Here is a 23,036-nt window from a genome sequence, read left to right on the forward strand (position 1 = left end):
ACTCAATTTTCTGGCACTGGAGCAAGTACCTTGATTGCATCGCTAGGACATTACCATGGACCCAGAGTGCGTGTTCCTGGCACAGTAGAAAAGGCTCTGGTATTTGGAGCCAAGAAGCCGTTAGTGTGCGGTGTCATTCTGAAACTTAATGCTTATTACTAGGAAGCATTGCCATTTACTGGATATTGGTGTCAGGTATTGTGCTTTACCTGCATTATCTCACTGAGATACCCCACCCCACCCACCAACCCCATTAGGGAGGTCTTATGTATTTCTGGTTTATGTGTGAAAAAACTAAGGCTTGAGATTACAAAGTTGCTATGTGAAAGAGGTGGGATTTGAACACGGGCCTACCTCACTCTAAAATCCATGTTCTTTGCAATATGTCACATTAAGGCAGAGAGGAAAGGGCACAAAACCAGAGGTGATGGCCTTAATTGACTTTAAAAGACTGAGACAAAATCCATTTGGCTCCATGTTACTTACTACTATGAGGTACAGCCTCCCTGACAGGGTTGATTTGGAATTAGAGAAACCTGTATAAAGGGCCCAGCACAATCCTTGGAACATGGTAGGTATAATAAATGGCATCGGAGTTTGTGTAGAACAATGGTTAGGAATGCCACTCTGGAATGAGATTGCCTGGGTTCAAATCCCACCTCCTCCACTTAGTAGCTGTATGACCTTAGGCAAGTCTTATAACCTCTTGAAGCCTAAATTTCCTCATGTATAAAATGGGGATAATAACTAACATGTTATTATAAAGGCCAAGTAAGATGATCCAGACTTAGTATAAATACCATATTTTGCCATGTATAACACACAATTTTTGCCCAAATTTTTGAGGGAAAAATAAGGATGCACAGTATACATGGGTACAATGATTCCATGCCATGGGTATAATAATGGGTATGATAATCCCGTGTATAATGCACACAAAACCATGGGTGCACATTATGCATGGGAGTGCATTATACACAGCAAAATACAGTAAATGACCTGGCTCATTGTCCTCACTGAGAAATTTTGACTTATTAACAGGATTATTTTTCAGTCCTCACGTGTGTTGCTTTTGCTCCAAGCATGAGGACTATGACAGGAGTTGCAGTGAGAAACCAGTGGGGAAGGAGGTGAATCCCCCCACTCGTGTGCTCTCTCAAGACACTCCCAAGACTTCACCTTGGGCTTCAAGGGTAGAATTTAATTATGAGGGTTTTTATGTTGCCTTTTTCTTTTCTGGTGCTAGAAATATAAGCTGTGTATACTGGTCAGTGAAAACGAGGGAAAAGATAGTTTTACCACAAAGAGGGAAAAGAACACAGTGCCTGACACATAAATATCTGCTCAATAAATATTTGGTGAACGAATGAATGAAGCTCATACAGTCGGAGACAGACTTGGAGAAAAATAAAACCAAACCTCTAAAATGTTGTTATTGGTTGGTGATAGGATTAGTGGTGATTTTTATATTTTCTCAATCCTCGAGAGTTTGTATTGTGGTAATAAGATTATTATAATAACAGGTAATTATGACCAAAGGGAAATTAGAGCTAAAATTAAGGGGTCACTTTTATATGGGGCAGAAACCTGCTTCTAGGACCTGCCATTCAGCTGTGGAAACCGCGGCCTGTTGCAGAAGGACACGTTTATATATCTTTTTCACATTTGCTCTTTATGTTCAAAAAGAACTAAATCTTTCCCTACTTTAAGCGAAGGCTTGCCAATCCTCTTTCCCCCCCAGTTAATTAGTGATCGATCTAAAATCCTGCCGAAATTATAAAGAGGGGAGATTTTTGTAGTACTTGATTAAGACATAAGGCTTTAGAATAATAGATCATTTTAGTGCCTTAAAAATTACTGTTAATTCTGCAAAAAGTGTCCTTTTGGTATATACATCTTTTCAAAAAGCATATTTCCTGATTTGAACATTGGGGTGAGAAATAGATAAAGTTTACGGTAAACAGAGTTTTACTACAAACTGGCATGGTCCTAAAGATTGTTGTCCAACCAGGGATAGATTAGATTTGGGGAAAATCCTCTCCCAGACCTCCCTGTTCTTTTACGAGGAGTTGGTCCTAAAATATCTTCTAACCCCATTATCTTCTAACCCCATAACCCTCCCGGCTAAAAGAAAGCCTGCCAAGGGAGCTGTGGCCATTTAGGATTAGTCCAGGAGAGCCTGGCTCCTGTGCTATCTGGAGACAAGATGGCATCACCTTCTTCACCTTCTAAGACCTGGTCACAAACTCCATGCAGCAGGCGGAGGCATGGTTGCTATGGTGATAGGCTGACATAAGCACACCATGAGCTAAAGTGGAATTTAAAAAAATAACTTCACGTTTCAACTACGCAGAAATACTCTTAGTCACAGAGTCAGGTTGAGGTATTTGAACTTTTGAGTAACGAACAGGTCTGAGGCCCTGGCTGGGTAGGTCCGTTGGTTAGAGCGTCATCCCAAAATGCCAAGGTTGCGGGTTTGAGCCCCATTCAGGGCACATACAAGAATCAATCAGTGAGGCCTGCCGCATGGGGCTCAGGTGGTTGGGCATCCTCGCCCAAAGTGAAAGGCCATGTGTTCGGTCACTGCCTCGTCAGGGCACATGCCTGGGTTGCGGGTTCAGCCCTTGAGTACGAGAAGCAACTGATCGATGTTTCTCCCTCATATCTATGTTTCTCTCCTCTTTCTCCCTCCCTTTCCCCTCTCTCTAAAAACGAACAAATAAAATCTTTTAAAAAATCAATGAATGGGTAAGTAAAGAGAAAAACAAATCCACATTTCTCTCTCTCAAATCAATAAATAAAAGAAGAAGGAGGAGGAGGAAAAGAAGAAGAAGAACAGGTCTGTGAAGTCCTAATATTAGAAGTTCCTGGAAAGCACCTTCCATACCAGGGAATTCCATTCCATTCTTATTGCGAAGTTGCCCTGGGGATCTCGGTTTTATTCCTGGCTCTGCCAAGAACTGATTGGGTGACTCTTCTCAAGACATGTTGCTTCTTTGGGCCTCAGTTTCCCTCTGTAAAATGGGAACAATAACCCTCACCTCATAGGGCTGTTGTACAGGTGAAATGAGAGAAGGCACGTGAGAGTGCCTGCCCCGGGGCACTGCTCAGTCACTTTGACTCTCTCCACCTTTACCACAAAGAATCCGGACCGTGCCTAGCGCACTCAAGTCTGCCAACTGCTGCACCAAGCTGTGCTAAGTCTTCCCACGCATGCCACCCGAGTCGGAGCTTTCAGTTAACGCCGGTGTTCTGTGGCTCAGCTTTGTAACAGTCCAGGAGCTCTCGGTCGTGTTTCCTCGAAGATTTATTGGGTAGGACTCGTGCAGCTCTGGGTGACCAGGGCCACACCCTGGTGTGTGAGAGTTGGTGGTGGTGGTTGTATTTTGTTGTTGGTTTGTTTGTTTTAAAATATCCACATCCTGTCCCACAGCTGGGGCATAAAATCAAGCTTTAGTTGTGGGATTTTTGTTTGCTTTATTCACTAGCTGGGCTGGTCAGGAGTTTAACCAAGGTCAATGCCTTTATGTTCCTTGGATCCTGCAAAGGGACTCTAGCAGTTGCTGGCTACTAAATCTGCTGGTGTACAAAAAAGCAACTTTGAAAAACTTGATCCACACAGTCTGGTTGCTTTTAGGATAAATTCATTTTTGTTTTGCCTAAAAAACAATAACAACAAACTTGTAAATGTTTATGTTTTTACTTTGTACAGGCAGCTTTGTCGATGGGGATTTCTGCTTGAAAATAAAGAAATAAATGTAGCAGCTCTCACAGCTGCAAATCATTGATTCAGCTCCACTGAGAGAGAGAGAGAGAGAGAAGGAAAGAGAAAAAGGAAAAGAAAAGAAAAATAAGAGAAAAAGAAAAAAGCGCGGAGCCTCATCGCCAGAGGATGGCTCCCTGTCAGTTCCCATAAAGCCCTCCTGACGTCCGTTGTCTCAGAACATTTCAGAAGTCTGGAAAGTATTTGACTTGCAAAGGCTGAGAGGAGATAAAATAGAGCTTCTCAAAAATATTTTTCAAAATGTAATAACAGTGCATGCTATTTCTGTGATAAACATAACACATGTTCATTAAAGAAAAATGAGAAAATATTGAAAAGAAGAAAGGGAAAGAATTCCTGGCCATGCAAACACAGCTATGACTGATGTTTTGTGTACTGTCTAGCAGTCTTTTTCCTTTACACGTGTTTCCTCATTTGTTTCTCATAGATATAATTATGGGGGGTGCTTTTTGTGCTCGGCCTCTCTCACAGAACAGATCATAGCATTCACAGGAACCTTGCAATGTGCCAGGTACTGTCTGCCATTACTCAGTATCTTAAGTCAGCTTGACATTCTCACACAGCCATTATCACCATCAGTTACATAAACATGACTAAGTTCCTGTCTGTTTCTTGGGCATCACTTTGTATGAAAGCAGCTGGATGAAGTTTCACTCAGTTTGAAGGGTATCTGAGGAGGGTCTTACTTCAGATTTGAGCTACATGACATGATATTTTTACCATGGGAAGCCTTGGGTGGAAGGGGTCTCAGTTTTTTTGTTTCCACCAGGAGGGAGTACTGTGGCATTTTATTCTGAAGATTTTGCCGGGTTGCATTCAGGCATTTACGCTTTTAGAATTTTGCTATAATTTTATGGGTTGGTTCAGTACATTTTAAAATAATCATGGTTTTCCCCAGTGGGTACATATTAGAAATGATACCTGACCTAATGCCCTCTAAAGGAAATAACTCAATGTCAGGAAGAATTTTTTAGGAAGAGAATTTTAAAAGAGTTTAACATATCAGTCAGAATGGGATCAGTGTTTGAAACCCAAAGAGGGGACAGGCAATGAGACTTTTCTTCTTAGAAGAAAAATTCACTGGCCGAGAGAGTCATACTTTTCCAAAGGCATCTGGGGCAGGAGTTCAATCTGAGAATGTTTTAATACCCAAGTCAATAGGTGTACATCCTTCAGAACAATGTAACTGAGGTACAAAGACAGGTATCTGTGGTGCCAATTGGGAGAGATAGGCCATTGGATTAAGTTGTCATGGATGGCCCTGGCTGGTGTGGCTCAGTGGACTGACCACTGGCCTGTGAACCAAAGGGTTGCTGGTTTGATTTCCAGTCAGGGCATATGCCTGAGTTGCAGGCCAGGTCCCCAATAGGGGACATGCAAGAGGCAACCACACATTAATGTTTCTCTCTCTCCTTCCCTTCCCCTCTCTCTAAAAATAAATTTTAAAAAGTTGTCATGGATGTGTAAAGCCAATGGTGGTTTCAAATATGAGGCTTAACTCAAAATTCCTGTGGACAGATACTCTGAAATGTAACAATGAAGCATAGCATTGTTTTATAAATGTATAAAACATATATAATATGATATATAATGTTATGTATGTTACATATAATTTATAAACATATATAATTTATAACCTATATCATATTTATACATAATATTATATATTATTGATATATATAATGATTTGGAGTGAGACATAAAGAGTATTTCTATATATCTCAATCTGTAGGCCAACAAAAGTGTATATAAAAACATTTTTTAAACCCAGTTAAAAATTATTAGAAGTTTGTTTGAATTATTACAACTCTAAACATTAATTTTTAAAGAGTCTATTAAAGTTAATGATTCTCCTGAGCAATTTTGTATAATACAGCTTGAAATAATAATGTATTATTACACAGCAAACACTATTAAGTTAGCTGTGTAATAATTAAGTTAAAACACTCTCTAATACTCAATAAGAAATATGCTAGATAGCATGCTTAGTACTGCATTTCAAGTAATCCCTACAATAATCTCATGAGAAAGAAACCATGATTATCCCTATTTTATAGATCTGGGTCAGGACTAGGGTGAGACAAATTAGGTTCCCCAGGTGCAAAATTTAAGGAGGCACTCACTCTCAAGCTCTTTAAACTTTGCCAACCTTACTTGTGAGTGCTCCCTTAAATTTTGCATCCCAACTGCTTCACTTGCCTCACCTAGTCCTCATGCTTTTATAGACAAAGGAACTGAGGGCCAAGAGGTTAAGTGATTGTCTGAAATCCTCAGCTAATACGTGGCAGAGTGAGAACCTGAGCCTGGTCTTGATCAGCCCTAGATGATCTACGTGTTGACTGATGGTCTTCTATGTTGGGCACTGAAGGAACACAACCTCTACGCTCAAGGAACTGATAGCCACCGGGGTGGGGACAGACAAATGTGCAGTAAGGTAAAATGTGTATTATCTTAACAGTAGTTATCAATGGGCGTTCTTTTAGGGGATGAACATTCTTTGTTTGCAAAAATGCCTTGACCAACTATGGTGAAGGTGAAACTGTGTGGTGGTAGAAAAATAAAGAACAAATAAAATGATTATCTGTTTATGGGAAAAAGAGAGAGAAATGAGGAGGAGGAGGAGGAGGAAGGGGAGAAAAGAAAGGGAGGGGAGGGGAGGGGAGGGGAGTGGCAGGATAAGGAAGGAAAAGGGTGAAAAGACGAGTAGAGCAGAGATGAGAGAGATGAGAAGATCTGATGAGCTAGCATGAGGTTAGGGATTATGGAGGAAGAAGTGGCACTAAAATTTCCTTGGTGGAGAGGAAGCTAAACAATATTTTAAGAAGTGCTACCATTTTCATCTCCCCTGGCTCCCACACACACCATGGGATTGAAATAGTCTTCCGTGTTACAAAAGCTTGCTAGAAGGAGGGGTTTGTATTGGAAGTTTAGGAAGGGCACAGGCCACTGCTATTCCATGTGGTACACTTGTGCAAAATACTACAGGAAGCTCCTCCTGTGTGGACACAGAAGGCGGGCAGGGCAGAGGCTGGTTTTCAGACCTCCTTGCCCCCTTAGCTTGGTGCCTTGATTAGGGCACAATCTCTGTAACCCTATAGGATGGTCCTGGTCACACCTGGGTCAAACTGTGCAGACTAGAGGCAGCAGGAGTAGAAGCAGGAGCTACAGATGGGGGACAAGGGAAAAACAGATCCCTGGGAATTCACAGAAGCCATAAGAAATGCTTGGGACTTCACAGGGCAAGAGTTTGAAATTCAGTGGACCTTATCCAGCTCCATGGGACTAAAGTATGGATTGCCTATATAGACACACACAGGCTTCCTAGAGGAGGTGACATTTAAGATGCTATTCAAAGACTGAGCTTGCTGCGAAGAGAGGTGGGAAGACACCTTTTATGAAAAGGACATGTGTTAGGGGCATTGGGAGGGGTTCAGTCTGGTTGCTGCAAAGGTTGTAAACGGGAAGTAGCATGGCATGGGAATGGAGGAAAGCCACAGCTGAACATTCAAGAGTCAACTGCAAGGTTTTGACTATCTTGTAGGGGCTGGGGAACCACTGTCTAAGTAATTAGCAAACTTCCTCTGATGTCAAGGAAGAGGATGGAGCCGGGAGAGAATGTTTGCTGTGTTCCAGATGACCCAGAGTTTACATAACAGCAGAAGATTGGGGGGGATATGCTGCTTTGAGCAAATGTCAATTACTTAGGGTTGTCAGGACTTGGTAGGGGGATCTATAAGGAATGAGTCACAACTAAAGTGAACTTTTTAATTTGGGCAACTGGGCACATTATTTCTCCCCAGTCCTCAAATCAAAGTACACTTTGCTATGTTTTCAGGGCCTCATCCTGTTCCATGCCTGGCCCTGATGCCACAACAGAGTCCTTTCTCAGTCTTCCTGGGCCCACAGTCAAAGAAAGGGGACGTTGGGAGGGGAGAACTCCCAGGCCAGGAAAGCCATGCACAACTTGGCTGTTTATTACATGTTTAAAAGCAGAGTAGCTGCAGGTCACTTGGGGTAGATGTTCTGTCCTTCCCAATGGAGGCTGATGGAGCAGGGACTGGGTAGGAAGAGAGGAGGCCCTCTGTGCATGTCCATCAACCTCCCTAAAGCAGAACAAATGTTCTGAGCTGGGACCTAGCCCTCAATCCATGAGATCAGTGATAAAATAGCAAAATAGTAGGTTGACTGAATCCTTCTCTCCCCTTTCAAGTACCCTATTTTTGTGGGTTGGCCTGAGCCAAGGTTTGGTTCCCAGGGCCTCTCCGAAGCAGGAAAGTTCTTCTGAGGTCTGAAATTGAAGGCTCCAGCAAGGTGAAAGTGTAGGTTTGACAGGTAATAGTACTCCCATTTCATAGATGATGATATTCAGGCCCAGAGAGGTTAAATAACTTGCTCAAGGACTTCCAGGCAGCAAGGACCAGAGCCAAAAATTATAGGCAACCCTCTGCTGGTGGGTACACTGTGCAAGCATTGTTCTCAGCATCTTTTATCCCCTGTGTTATGGAAATATAATTGACATAACATTGTATAAGTCCAAGGTATATGACATAATGATTCGGTATCTGTATATTTTGAGAAATGATTGACACAATAAGCTCAGCCAACACCCACCACCTTACGTAGTTACACTTTCTTTTCTTGCAGTAAGAACTTTTAAGATCTACTCTCTTAGCAACTTGCAAATAGAGCAGCACAACATAGTGTGATTAACTACAGGCACCATACTGGAAGTTTGTACCTTTTGATTAACTTCACCCACTTCCCACACTTCATCGCCTGCTTTTGGCGACCACCAATCTGTTCTCTGTATCCATGAGTTCCGTTTTTTCCTTTTAGATTCCACCTATAAGTGAGATCATACAGTATTTGTATTTCTCTGTCTGACTCATCTCAGCACAACGCCCTCAAGATCCATCCACGTTGTTACCAGTGGCAGGACTTCCTTTCTTATGGTTGGATCATATTTCATGATAGATACACACCACATTTTCTTTATCCACTCGCCCATCAGTGGACACTTAGGTTGTTTCTATATCTTGGCTATTGTAAATAATGCCGAATGAGCAGAGCAGTGCATATTTCTTTTCAAAATAGTGATTTTGTTTCTTTATTCTCAGCGTCTTGTTTGAGTTATGTCATCCTTGTGTTATTCCCATTTTATAGTCAGGGAAACTGAGATTCAGAGAGCTTAAGCAACCGGCCCCAGGTTATAAAGCTTGTACCACGGAGCTGGAATTCAACTCTAGGCAGTCTGGCATCAGGGTGGGTGTCTGTCCGCGGTGCTCCTTTGACTTCAGCGCTGGCCAAGTCTTCTGATTCCAAGCCCACTGCCTTTTCCAATACATTGAAACAGTCAGTTCTTGGCATACGAATGTCAAATATCATGCAAATAGTTTCATATGTAAGGGATTTCAAAGGTATACCTCCAGGGAGCCTATGATCTCAACCACATTGTAAGAAATAAATTGTTGGAGTTTACTATCTTAAATTCAGATCACAAACACAGCATTAGCAGTGGGGTGGAAGCATTAGTAAATATTCATCTTATTAAATAAACATCTGTTTTCTGGAATTTAACAGCATTCCCATACACGTATGGCTAGGCTGCGATGGCTCACTGGGAAAGTTTAAGTGCACTCTGTATTGCAACTTTCTTAGTTATAAAAACTAGAAAGATGAAGTCAGTGAGTAAGGAGTCTGAATTTTAGTACCTCTAAAAAAAGAAGGCATTCTTTTTCTTTAATACATTCATTAATTTTAGAGAAAGAGAAAGAAACATGGATGTGAGAGAGAAACATTGATTGGTTGCCTCCTATATGCTCCCCAACCGGGGATCAAACCCACAACCTAGGTATGTGCCCTGACTGGGGATCGAACCCCCAGCCCTTTGGTGAATGGGATGACCCTCCAACCTACTGAGCCACACCAGCCAGGGCAGAAGGCATTCTTTTATCTGCCCAAATCTAGAGTCATTGCATTGCTCTCTCCCCAGTCTAGTGCTAAGGAGACACAGAAAAATTGGGCGAGGAAATGACACTTAGCGGACAAAAGGCAGGGAAGGGGCATGATCCAGAACAATGGAAAATGCCACTGCTTTCTGTCTGCTTTTGAGGTTGAATCCTGTGGTAGGTTGACTGCAAAATATGTCTGTAATTCTTTAAGCACTTTGCAATGTGACCCTGCCAGCCATCAGGAGATAGAGTCTATTTCCCTACCCCTTGAATCTGGGCTGTGTGGTGATGTATTTGCCAGTAGAATGTGGCAGAAGAGATGGTGTGTCTAAGGTGTAAAACACTTGTCCCTCATTCCTCTGCCTTCATCATGAGAGAAATCTTGAACTAACCTGCTGAGAAATGAGACACCATGAGGAGCATAGCTGTCATCCCAGCTGAGGCCATCCTAGATCAGCCATCCCCAGCAGTCCTTCCAGCTGGTGGCAGACATATGAGCAAACCCAGCCCACAAAACTGAGCCTGTCCCAGATCAGCATAGTGGCTCAACTAGCCCCTAAATGCATGAAAATAATAAATATTAGGGTGGTTTGTTATGCACATTATTATGAAATAGACAACTGATAAAAGTACCAAAGGCAAATCTCATCAGTGACAGGAAGTGTGTTCCCCTCTATCACGCCCTCTTTTTCAACGGCCCCGATTGCTTCTTTGGCATTACCTCCAATAGTGGCTGCAGCTCCACCCTCGCCCACCCCACAGAAAACCTGAAGTCCAGCCATGGATTACGTACTTGGGAAAAGTGGCCAACTCTTACATTACAAATGTAGAAAGGAAACTACGCTCATGCTCTCCCAGCCCAGGAAAAAATAGTCACCTACATGGAAGAAATCCAGACCTTCCTTCCTTGTTCCCATCAAGCTTCTACTTTAATCTGTTTCCATTTAATTCCCGAACACGGCTCCACTTCCCATTTTGAGAGGGGGAAAAACAGAGAGTTTAGAGTCGAGAAATCTGGAGTAGCACAAATCTGGTTTCAGACTGTGTCTCTGCCACGTACTAGCTGTGTGTCCTGGAAAAGATCCTTAACTCGCTGAGCCTCGGTTTCTCTGCACACACAATGGAGATGATTATCTATGGGGTAATTGTGAGGATTAAGTGAAGTGTGCACTTAGGGCATATTAAGTGCTCAATAAATAGAAGTTATGACTAATTTGTTGATTACCCAACCCCATTCCCTCCATTCCCAGACTCTGGGGCTCTCTTTCAGAACTCTGGTTTCCATTCAGACTGCCTGCTCCGCCCACAGCAGTACTCCCATGGAACAGGGTTTCTTAGGACCCAAGTCCAATCTCTAGTCCCTGTGGGCGCCCAGACTGATGTACTAGCGTGTCTGATGCAGATTCACCCTGGATCGGCCCAGAACAGAATCAAAGTCCTTTTGCAAGCGAGTCAGTGGGCAAGCCCGCCTTCCCGCCCCCCCTACAGCCCCCAAGCTCTGCTGACCGCTTGCGATTATTTTCACATGATGCAATGCTCCCTCTCCCCTTTGGAGCAGTATTAGGTTTCCTGCTGTTCCCATACACTTCAGAGACTGCTGCCCCTCTCACGTTTCAGACGCTGACCCGCTCCTTTACACTTTCCCCTCCGCTTGTCTGGAGCCCCGCGTAATGAAATTCAGACAGTGGTGACTGCTGTGCTCTGTCTCACTGCCCCTCGGAGCGGGTGACGAGGACTAGGCAGCTCAGCTGTGCCGGCAGTGTGCTTCTCTCATGGTCTGGACCTCAAATTGGGCGAGAGCAAGTCTGGTGACTTCATTTCTTTTTGTCAGATCAGAGGTTCCTCACTCTGAAAAGAAAGGCAAACACGTTTGATCTGACTGTGAGGAGGTGGGGGGAGAGGGTAGGGTGGAGAATTCATGTGATATATAAAATGAAACAAGCTTTCCAAAAACAACAAGGCTGAATCATAATAACTTACATTTGTGGAACACTGTGGTTTTTTCACACGCATTGTCTCTGCTTCTCCCAGCAGCCCTGGCCAGCAGACAGGACAAGGATTAACATCCCTATTTGACCATGAGTTCACACAGCAAGTAGGTGACAGAGTCCCAGCCCACACGCAGGTCGCTGGACCCCACAGCCTGTCCTCCATTCTCTGTATTATTCTGTCTTATGTCTTGCATTTCACCCCATGACTTAGGCCCAACATTTGTAGAACTTTCCCATAGAAACATCCCTTACGGCAGGGAGGGAAATGAACATCCTGGAAATGCAAAATTACTACCAGATCCAGTGTTTTATCCAAAAAATTCATTCAAGCTATGAGTTCTGATTCATTAATTATGTCACATTTACATTAAAAATACAGTTGACCCTTGAACAATGTGGACATTATGAGCACCTACCTGCATGGTGGAAAAATCTCTCTATGACTTTTGACCCTAAAGTCAGCCCTTTGCATCTGTGGATTCAACCAACAGAATTTTTGAATCTTGGTTGGGAACCCGGGGTTGGAAATGCCAAAATACTGTTTTTGATCTGCAGTTGGTTGAATTTGCATATGTGAAACCCATGGATAGAAAGGGCTGACTGTACTTATTGAAAAAAAGTCAGCATATATGGGGACCTGTGCAGTTCAAACCCCTGTTGTTCGAGGGCCAACCATGTTTTACATTCTTAATATAAAAGCAAGGTTTTATTTTAGCTTCCTTCCTATATATGTTGCAGGAAGATGGCTTTGCTTAGGTAAAGCCCCTGATAACTTCAGAGGTTTGTGGCACCAGGTTCTAAATGCTTCCAACCAGTGTGAAAGATGAGTGTGCAACACACATGTGTATACCCACAGCAAGCACCTAAAGAAATGCTTTATTTTAGCTCCTCCCTTAGGAAGAATGTTATTTTTTAATTGGCACTGTTGACTGGGGCTTTCTTTAAACCATCTGCCCTGAACTCTCTATCCTGCATTTTTTGACAATGGAAAGACACATGTTGGTAAGGTATGCTTTGTCTGAGAGGCTGAAGGAATCAGCGTTTGGGCATTCCCAGATGCACCGAGTGCATTTGCAGACCAGAAAATATGTGCTGTAAGCAGGAACCAAAAATGGGGAGCAAGAAGAGGAGCAAAGGACCAACTGTGGGGGGCTAGTCAAAAGGGCTGAACAGAAGAAGGTTTAGGTCCTCGGAATTGTAATTATGCAGACCCTTACATCACCCCCCGGGATGCTCTCTCTTGATAGAGCCTTGAAGAAGAGCACTCTCACTGGGAACACTGTTCTGTCTACTCTCTACAGGAAGCCAAGGATCTCTAATTCATAACTCTGACTCCAAAGAGCCCTTCTGGCTTACATTAGCCTTGCCAACCTTTGCTGTCCATCCCAGAGCCCTTGCTGGTGGGCCTTTTGCTCCAGAAAAGTCTATTGGTGCCAGCAATCTGCACAGGTGGTAGGGACAATTACAGCACATTCATCAGAACAGATGGGATCTGAACCCAAGCAAAAGTAGGGAGATCATCATGAGAGCTGGCTCCTTTGGTGTGGGTTTCAAACAAATGGGAATATGTTCCAAAGTGGTCTGGCAATTGGTTGCAACCATGGAGCTGAGATTTGCTGAAAGAAAGGAAGAAGGATGATCTCAATAGCTAGCATACACAAGAGCTTCTTACGTGCCAAGCACTGATCTAAGCATCTTAAATGCATTAACTGATTCTTACAAGGTAGACGCTATTATGATTATCCCCTTACACAAATAAAACACTAAAGCACAGAGAAGGTGAGCAATTTGCTTAAGGAAAACAGCAAGTATATGGCAGAGCTGGGATTTGAACTTAGGGACTCCACATTTTCAGCCGCCATGTTGTGCTGCCTCTCATTGCCTACATAACACACACAAGAGTAATAGTAACTCAGCCTTCTTTTCCTTACATATGCCAGGCACTGTGTTAAATGCTTGATGTGCAGTGTTTCCCACAATCCTTACAACAATCCTGGAAAGAAAGTATTGCTATTACTTGCATTTTCTAAATGAGGAAACCGAGGCTCAGGGATGTTAACTTGCCTGCACTTACATAGCTAATAAATGACTCAGAAAGCCTATGCTCTTAATCGTTCTGTCTTGTAGACTTTCACGTAATCTGTATAAACTGTAAAAAGAAGAAAACAAATGAAAACGGTTCACGGGGAGCCTCCTTCTATTATAGACACTACTAAATAGGTACAAATTTATTTCTAAGAACATTTTACAGGATTTGAGACCTGACAGTACGGTGAAAGGCAGAGAACCCCGAGCTCGCGGTAGGAAGATCTAGGTTCAAGTCTCATCTTTGGCAATCACGTTCCAGCCTCAGTTTCCTCACGTGAAAAATGAGGCCTGCTTGTGGGAATTGAATGATAAGACATAGGTGGGGCTTTTATTTAACACATACAAGGTGGAGTTTTTTTGTTTTGTTGTTTACATTAGCATTCACTTTTGGTGGTGTTCATTCTGAGGACTTTGACATATATATATAATGACAGGTACCTACCACTACAGCATCATACAGAATAGTTTTTCTGCCCTGAAAATCCTCTGTGCTCTGGTTGTGCATCCCTCCTTTCCCCTTAAACCCTGGCAATCGCTGATTTTTTTGTTTTTACAGTTTACATAGTTTTGCCTTTTTCAAAATGTCCTATAATTGGAATCATACAGTATGTAGGCTTTTCAGACTGGCTTCTTTCAGTTACTCACATGCGTTTAAATTTCCTCCTTTTCACAGCTTGATCACTCATTTTTTTCAGTACTAAATAATATATTCTGTTGTCTAAATGGACCAGAATTTATTAGGGGGTTATTTATTTATTTTTTTAGCCCACTCTCTTCCTTTTATGAACTAAAACAAACCCCCCAAAACACACAAAAAAACAAAACAAAAAAACGCCACCCCCTGAATGCTATAGAGGTTAAAAAAACTCACTTGAGTCCCACAGCTAGTTCATGGCAGAGTCAGAAAGCAACTCTTCAACCTCTGGTCCAGCAGTTTTGCTCCTCTCCGGGGCTGACTTTCAATATCCTCTAGAGCTTGTATTTGATGAGTCTCCTCTCATTACTTGTATCCATTTGCTAAGCTATTGCCTCTTTTGTATCTGTGGAGTTAGGAGCCGAGAAGACTTTGGATACGGTTATGAGTGCTTGTTCTCTACAACCATGGAGAGGGTTAACCGTGTTCACTTTGTTCCTCATGTAGGAGTTTTAGAAGAGCAGCTGTGGCAGGTGGCTTTCCATCTCCTCTGTCTCCTACTCGTCTTTGTAGGCTATACCACCAAATGATGATGTGAACTGGGAGACAAGGAAGGCATAGTAAGTTCCTTTAGGGTAGTTTCGTCTGTTGTAAAGGCAAGTGTGGTGTGCCTTGGAAAGAGGAAATTACTAAGGAAGAAATCTAATGTGTATCCATGGAAAGTCCTACACTTAGATTCAAAATGTCAGTTGTGCCCAATGCAGGGTACGGTACAATAGTCCACACAAAAGTGACGTTGGGATTTTAGCTGTAGACGCTCAATAAGAAATGATATGGCTATGGAGTTGCCTAAAAAGTGACTGCACTTTGATTACACTTAGAGTGTGTAAATAGAGTTGCTCTCTTGCCCTGGCCCTGTGATAAACTGACTGAGAGACTCAGACAAGCTTTTAACCATCTCAGAGGGAAAACTCCCTCTGTATTTTGTATTTAAGCGCAGGTGCATAGGAAGGCCCATTTGTGGATGTCATATACCTAAACCTTGTATTGACAAGCTGGAGCACAAGCAGAAGCTGCAGACTGGGCGCTGGAAAGGAGCTCACCTTTGTGGGGCCCTCCACGTAGCAGACACCTGGCTAGGACTTTACCGACAGTTACCTACAGTCTCAGTTCATCTTCCCACCAAGCCAACATGGAGTTTTTATTAATCTCATACACCTTCCTTAGGGGATCACTCCCCTTGAAAGTGGCAGGGCTGGCTTCTACACCCATGACTTTCCTACTCCCAGGACAGTGAACGATCTAAAAGCCATACCATAAGGGGACAACAGCGGAAACCAGCCACATACAGATATCCAAAAATATATGAAGGACTGTCAAGTGGAACAGGGAATTAGGTTTATTTCTCTTTGGTCTCCCACCTCCCCTCCCCCCCCCAAAATAACTAGAGCCACAGGATAAGTGTACAGGGAAGTACATAGGAAGTTAGTGTCGGGAAAAATATTAGAGGATGGTTCAGCAAACAATCCAGCTGCCTCAACGCGTCCTGAGTGCCTCCTCACTGAAGGAGCATTCGAGGAGAAACAGACTGGCCAATGGTCAGGATTGTTATTCATTCATTCAACCAATATTTAATAGTGGCTATGATGTGTCATCACTGTTTTAGGCCTTGAGGATTTGGCAATGAACAAAACAGAGCAAAAAAATTCTTGCCTTAATGGGGTTTCTATTGCAATGGTATATAGAGGTTCATTAGACTAGTGGACCCCCAGGGTGGCAGTCATGTGCCTGCCAGTATCCCCTCAGTTTATACCACTGTTGAGCATGCTACCTCAATTCCACTTATCAGGGCATTCTCAGGCCACTGGAGCCCATTCTCCCTGAGTTTTGGAAGTGATAGGGGAATTACCACTCTTCCCAGCAGCTGTCACCCAATGACTGATTGGATAAATACCCCTGCCTTCTTATCCCTTAGGCGGGACAGCTCTGAGGTGCATGACCTATGCTGTTTCTCAGAGTTCCCGAGAAGAATGACACTCCAGTTGTCCATGGTAGAAATTTGCTCGATCGGTTCCTTCTGTTCCCTGTCTCACTTCCCACCACCCAACCAGTGGTCCCTGGAATGACTGCCCAAATAAACCACTTGCATTTGAATCCTTGCCTTAGGGCCTGCTTCTGAGGGATCCCAACGTAAGGCAACCTCTATGATTCACGAGCAGAGCACTGGCTGAACGTCAAGGGATTTGAGTTTTCACCATGTATCTTGCTTGTATGCTCTTGGACAAGTTGCTAATCCTCTCTGAGTCCTCATGTTCTCAAAATAAGAGCATTGTGAAATAAGAGCATTGAACTAAATGAAATATATCTGTGCCGTCTATATTCATATTCATAAGCATACCTAGCATGTTGCAGACTTCTTTACCTGCTTTTGAAATACACTTCACATTCATGTCTCTTCGATCCTCAAAAGTACATCCATTAATTAGACTGCGTATAGGCAACTTTGCCCATTTAAGAGATTAGACAATTGTGTGCTATAAAAACTTAGTTTCCTTTTTTCTCTTGTAAAACTTTTAGTTAACGTCCTGAAGTTTGAGTGATTCCCATCCTTGTTCTCCTAATCTATACCTTCAATCTTTTAAAAAATATATTTATTGATTATGCTATTACAGTTGTCCAATTCCCACTCCCCCACTCCACTCCATCCTGCCCACCCCCTCCCTCCCAAATTCCACCCCCTATAGTTCATGTCCTTGGGTCATACTTATAAGTTCTTTGGCTTCTACATTTCCTACACTATTCTTACCCTCCCCGTCTACGTTCAATCTTGATGTATACAATGAGTTTCTTGTTTCTTGATTCTCTCTTATGACCAGGAAGCAGCTGGAATTGTGACTAAAAGAAGAGCCTCTGGGATATAAAATCACAGCTTCAGCCATCCTCATAAGTTAGGTGCTTTGTGGGACAAGCCTGGGCGGATAGACACAGACCCTGGGCTAGGTCCAGATGGCTTTGTGAATTGTGTGCCCACACTCTGATTAAGGCAGTATGGGATACATTTTTATATTTCTCTATGGTGTATAGAAGCACTTTCATATCCTCGATCTCATTTGATTCCCTCTAACTGTGTGAGGTATGACTTTTATTATTCCTGTTCTGATGGGAAAACAGAGGCTGAGAGAAGTTGAGTGAATGTGATAAGTGTGAAGTCTCCTTTAAAATGTTCGGGAAGATGCAGACAGAGGTGGTCATGCCCAGGCCTGTTCAACGGAAAGCTGCTGCTGTGAGCTCTGCGGTAGCTGTGGAGACTCAGTCCGAGGGTGCTTTCCAGCAGAAGCCAGGAGAACCCATCGTGAAGAAGGGAAGGGTAAAGATAGTGACACTATAGATCCTTGCTTTATTATTAGAGAGATGACTCCATGTCACAGAGAGAAAGAAAGACTTTAGCATTCCACTGAACCTTAGGGCCCATTCTGGTCCAGAGACGGGAGGGACTTTCTTTAAGGTTACACAGTTTATAGGGTGAGTGACCATCCCCATTTGTAATGAAATTCCTGACTCCCAAGAAACCTGTAAGTTTCAAACAAACTAGGACAGTTTGTCACTCTACAACTAGGAAATGTTTTTGAGACTCCCAAGTCTGTCTGATTCCCAAAGATGACCTGTTTAACCACACTGGCACTAAATGTAATCATGAGTGATGTTTTTGCCCCTCTGAAATTCATGTTCCTCATGTAAAATGGAAGCAATAATATCTAACTCAAAGAGGAGCTGTGGGATAAATCAGAAAATACATGTAAAGTGTTCACTAAATGGTTGATATTATGACTATTATTATTACTTACTAAGACTATAAACAGGTTTTCCTGGCTTTCTATGTACCTCTTTTTCACTATTCTTGGTTTCCCCCAGCAGGATTGACAAATCATCATTAAGTTTTTTTCTGCATGTGAAATAAAATTTCTGTGTTATAGCTAGAAATTTTTGTAAACTTCCCAGGAAGCATAGATCTTCTTAGTGAGCAAAAGTTTTTACTATCTGTACTAAAAGTCACACCATCCAAGAGGAATTTTGTATATGGTTCAGCTGTGCCCCGAATATTTCTTTTTTTAGATAATGAGAACAAGCTATTATCAGATATGCAACAGAATGGAAGGATTTAGATGTATCTGGCACCAAGGGTTTAGCTAATGTTTGTGGCAGGAGGGAATGACTATATATCTTAAGTCACATCCAGTTATGCAGAATAAGACTGTATTGGCTATAGCTACCATTTGATCGCTTTTCTCCGTTGTTGCTGTTTCTGCCTATGAGAATATGCTGTGGTGCGTTACACAAAGAGCATAACAAAACCCAACATTTCATGCTAGATTTGGAGGGCTGTCCAGGTCTCCTGTTGTAGAGTTCTGAGTGGGCGTTTGAACTCTGAAACCCGGAAGACCAAGCTGCTCAAACAAGCTTTTTCTGTGTCTCAGTGGGAAGCTCTTTGCTTTTCTTCTTCAGTTTCTTCAGCTGTAAAACAGGAATCCAAATAATTCCCTCTAGACCAGGGATTTTTCTGAGCTGGTCTATAAAATTACACAAATATGAAAAACCCTATAGTGACAATACAAACCTAGCACTTTGTTATGCGTCTAGAGATCTATGTGATTAAAAAAAAAAAAAAAGATCTATCATCCAAGAGGAAAAACCCAGAGTGCTTTCTGCTCAGACTCGGGTATCTTGTGATTAACTTTTGGGGATCAATTTCTGTGCACCTTGCTGGGGTGACCTTGCATATGCTTTATTAGTCTTTTCCCTAAAGGAAGCCCAATCCATCATAATTTTATAAGATTCAACACCACATTCTCCTTCTTCTTCCTTCTCCCTTTTCTTCCTTCTCCTCCTTCTCCTTTTCCTTCTTCTTCTTTCTTCTGTTTTAACTGTACTAAAGAAAAAAGATGAGTGCAGCTTCCTTGCTGATTGTAGAGAACAAATCTGTATCTCTTTGGAAGCTTGTTGATCAAAAGCTTCGTGTCATCTGTGTGTAGGCCATTTCTCTGAGGGAAAAAGGCAGAGTAATCAAGAACGCTTGCTTGCTTCTCTTCTGAGAGGAAAACAGATGCACTGTGTGAGTAATGGGACTGTGTTTAACAAAGAGCCTGGAAGAATTATACTCGTGCTCTCCCAGCAAATGTGTGGAGATAATGGTGGCTCAAAGAGACCCCACATTCCAGAGCTTTCGGTGTCTATGGCAAGAAGCAGATGAAATGCGTCAATAAAATCTGGCATTTATTAGAGAGATAAGGAAGTCTGGAGTAAATGGTATACTCTGATTAAGACAAGAAAAGGGAAACAGAAACATTTTGCACCATGATACCAGTTTTTTGTGGGGTTTTTTGATCTCGTGGTACCCGGGTTTATGATTTAGAATTTTGTAAAAGGTGAAAGATTTGTGCGTTCTGAAGAGAAACCAGAGTATGATGACTTAGAATTTTGAACACATTTCTTAAAATTAGCCCTGACCAGTGTGGCTCAGTGGGCTGGGCATTGTCCTCCTTAAAATGATTGTTAGTTTTTGGAGTTTTCTCTTCTTGGCTTGATAGGATTCACAAATCACACCAGATCTTTAACTGTATTATTAAAAAATAAAAATAGAAGATGGGTTGTGTGCAGTGCATTTTCCTCTAGGGGAATGAAATCCATAAAAATATGAAGCACAAGCATTTCACTGTTTGAAAGAGCAAAACGAAACAAACCATAGACACACAGGGAGTCAGCCACCTCCCCGCCCATGGGCGGCTCTTCCATGGCTGGATCTGACTGTCGAAGGCAATTATGCTCATAGTGACCTGTGTTTCACAGGACAAAACACCCTATAGTCAGAATACTGAAAACTCCAAGTTATTCTTTGTATTTCGTAGTTATGAGGAGAGACAAATGAGAAGATGTATTTGTTTCTAGAATAGTTTTCAAAAATGTTTTTAGATTGGCTAGTACTATATTGTTCATTCCAGGCTTCCTGATTCAGTGTTCGGGTTGAAAGAGGAAAAATATTTTGTATTGACAGAAGATCAAGAGCAGATGTACACGAAGGTCTCAAGCATACGTTTTAACTTACATTGTGTGCTGTGAGGAACTCTCTCGGAGCCAAAATGTGATTTGTATTCACTAATTGTAGGCAGTTTGGTAGTTTTTCCATATAAAAATAACTTTTTAATCTGTTATCTGTTGGTTTCCCCTCTGTTGTCCTAAATATGTTTTGTGTTTTTACTTCTCAGGCTGATTTAGGGTTAATGTGGAGCATGGTGTCCGGGGCAGCCCTGGGTTTGACACCCAGAAGTTTCCTTAGGAAATTTAATGTGGTTTGGAAATCATTAAAAACCATGGCTATTGGGGCACAGGTCTATGAAAACGGGGAAGTTGCCAGGTAAATTTGATCAAGGTGGAATGTCAAGTTGGATCATTTGAGAATCAGGACCCCCAAAATGTATTGACTTTGGTATCCAAAATAATCCAGATTGAATATCTACATTGCTCAGATATGCTGGAAGATTGCCAAATCTGTGCTTCAGTTGGTGTCTGTGGAAACTGCTTACACATGGAGCCTAGAGGGAGTCCCTTCTGTTGAATGGCTGTCTGAATGTCAACGTAACTCATCATCATTTGTAGATGACAATTCTCAAACATGGTTGGCCCTCCAGCACTGATGGAAAACACAAGTTGCACATATAAATGCCCACAGGGCATATAAACCTGCTTATATGGTAATAAGTGAGGCAGGAATGGTGTCAGGGTATGAGAAATGGTGGGGACCCTGACATGAAAGGACCACCTATTCCTCACCCCCAGCTCTCCACTGCTTTTCCTCCAAGAAGACTTCATGTTGCCAGACCTGCTAATTGTTTTTTCAAAACAAGCAGGATATTCCTATTTTTATGTGAAATCTCTTAAACTTGATATGTTGACTTAAATTTTTAAAAACACTATACACTCAGGGTCTAAACACTCAGAGGCCAGATATAGCTACCTCTTTGAGACCTTGGAATTAAGTGTTTCTGGGAAGAGATCCTCCCTGCCCTCTGTCTAGAGACTGCTTTTCTCTAGAGTAAACTTGCAGGGTGTCTTCCCCCCCCACCAAGAACGCTGGATTGGGAGCTGGGAGCCTGGCTAAACCAACTGTACCTTTCCAAACGGCATGACCAAGGGCATACCCTTAACTTCATTCATTCTCAGCTTTAGAGTGTATCAATTTATAATACATGTCCTACCCATCTATCTCACAAATTAAATTCACCAAACTAATATTTATTTATTTTTATTTTATTGAACCTTAGAGAGAGAGAGAAACATCGGTTTGTTGTTCCACTTACTTATTCATTCATTCGTTGCTTCTTGTATGTGCTCTGACCAGGGATTAAACCCACAACCTTGGGGTATCAGGATGATGCTCTAATTACGTATGCTACCCAATCAGGGCACAAGTAATATTTATTGAAAACTTACTTGAGCACAACCTATTTTATTTAATCCTCCAGAAGGCCTTATGAAGTAGATATCCTTAACACATGTATAGAGATGAAGAAACTGAGATTCTGCAAATTTTGTTACTGGCTTTTTTTAATTTGGCTTTCTGTCCATCATCATGTTTCCTCCAAATAAAGACAATATTATTTATTTTCCCCCAGATAGTTATGACTTTTACTTCTTTTCTTGCTTTATGACATTAGTAAGTACCTTAAAGTAATATTGAATCAAAATGGTAAGAATATGTACCCTTGCCTTGTCCCCCATGTTACGGGAAATATTTAATATTTTACATTGATTACGATGTCAGCTATAGGTTTTCCGTAGACTCCTTTTTATCAGTTTGAGGAAGTTCTCTTTTACCTCTAATTTTGTGGGATCTTTCTTTTAAAATCATAAATGGGTGTTGGATTTTTTTCAAGTGATTTTTCATTAACCATTGAGCTCCTTACATAATTTTGTCTTTAAATCTGTTATATACATTGATTAGATTTGTGAATTATGTTATTGTAGAATGTCAAAGCAACCTTGCATTACTGGGATAAACCCAACTTGGTCACAATGTATGATCCTTTTTATATTATCGAATTTAATTTGTAATTATTATGTTAAAGAGTTTTATATCTAGTTCATGGGACATATTTGTTTGAATATGTCTTTTCTTGAAATATCTTTTATTATGTTTTGTTAAAGCCATAGTAGGTTAGAAGTCCACAATGACCCTTTGAAGCCCCCAAGGCGCAGTACCTCACCCCTAGCTCAGGGGGTCTTATATACCTCAAGCCCCTGCGATCTTTGAATCTCTCCTTCTTGTAGGGTCTCTGACTCATCTTTGTGAGTTTGGCATACATGTGTATGTGTTAAATTTGCTTATTTTCTCTGGCAGAATAACAAAATAAAATAAAATGAGTTAAAAAGTGTTCTCTTCTCTTATATTTTGTAAAAAAAAATAAACCTTTGTGTAATATTGGTATTAGTTCTTCCCTAAATGTTTAATAGGATTCACCTGTAAAGTCATCCTAGCTAGGGGTTTTCTTTGTGGAGAGATTTTAAATTAAGAATTCAATTTTCTTTCACAGGTG

This window comes from Desmodus rotundus, chromosome 3, assembly GCF_022682495.2.
Source record: "Desmodus rotundus isolate HL8 chromosome 3, HLdesRot8A.1, whole genome shotgun sequence".
In the NCBI taxonomy this organism is placed as follows: domain Eukaryota; kingdom Metazoa; phylum Chordata; class Mammalia; order Chiroptera; family Phyllostomidae; genus Desmodus; species Desmodus rotundus.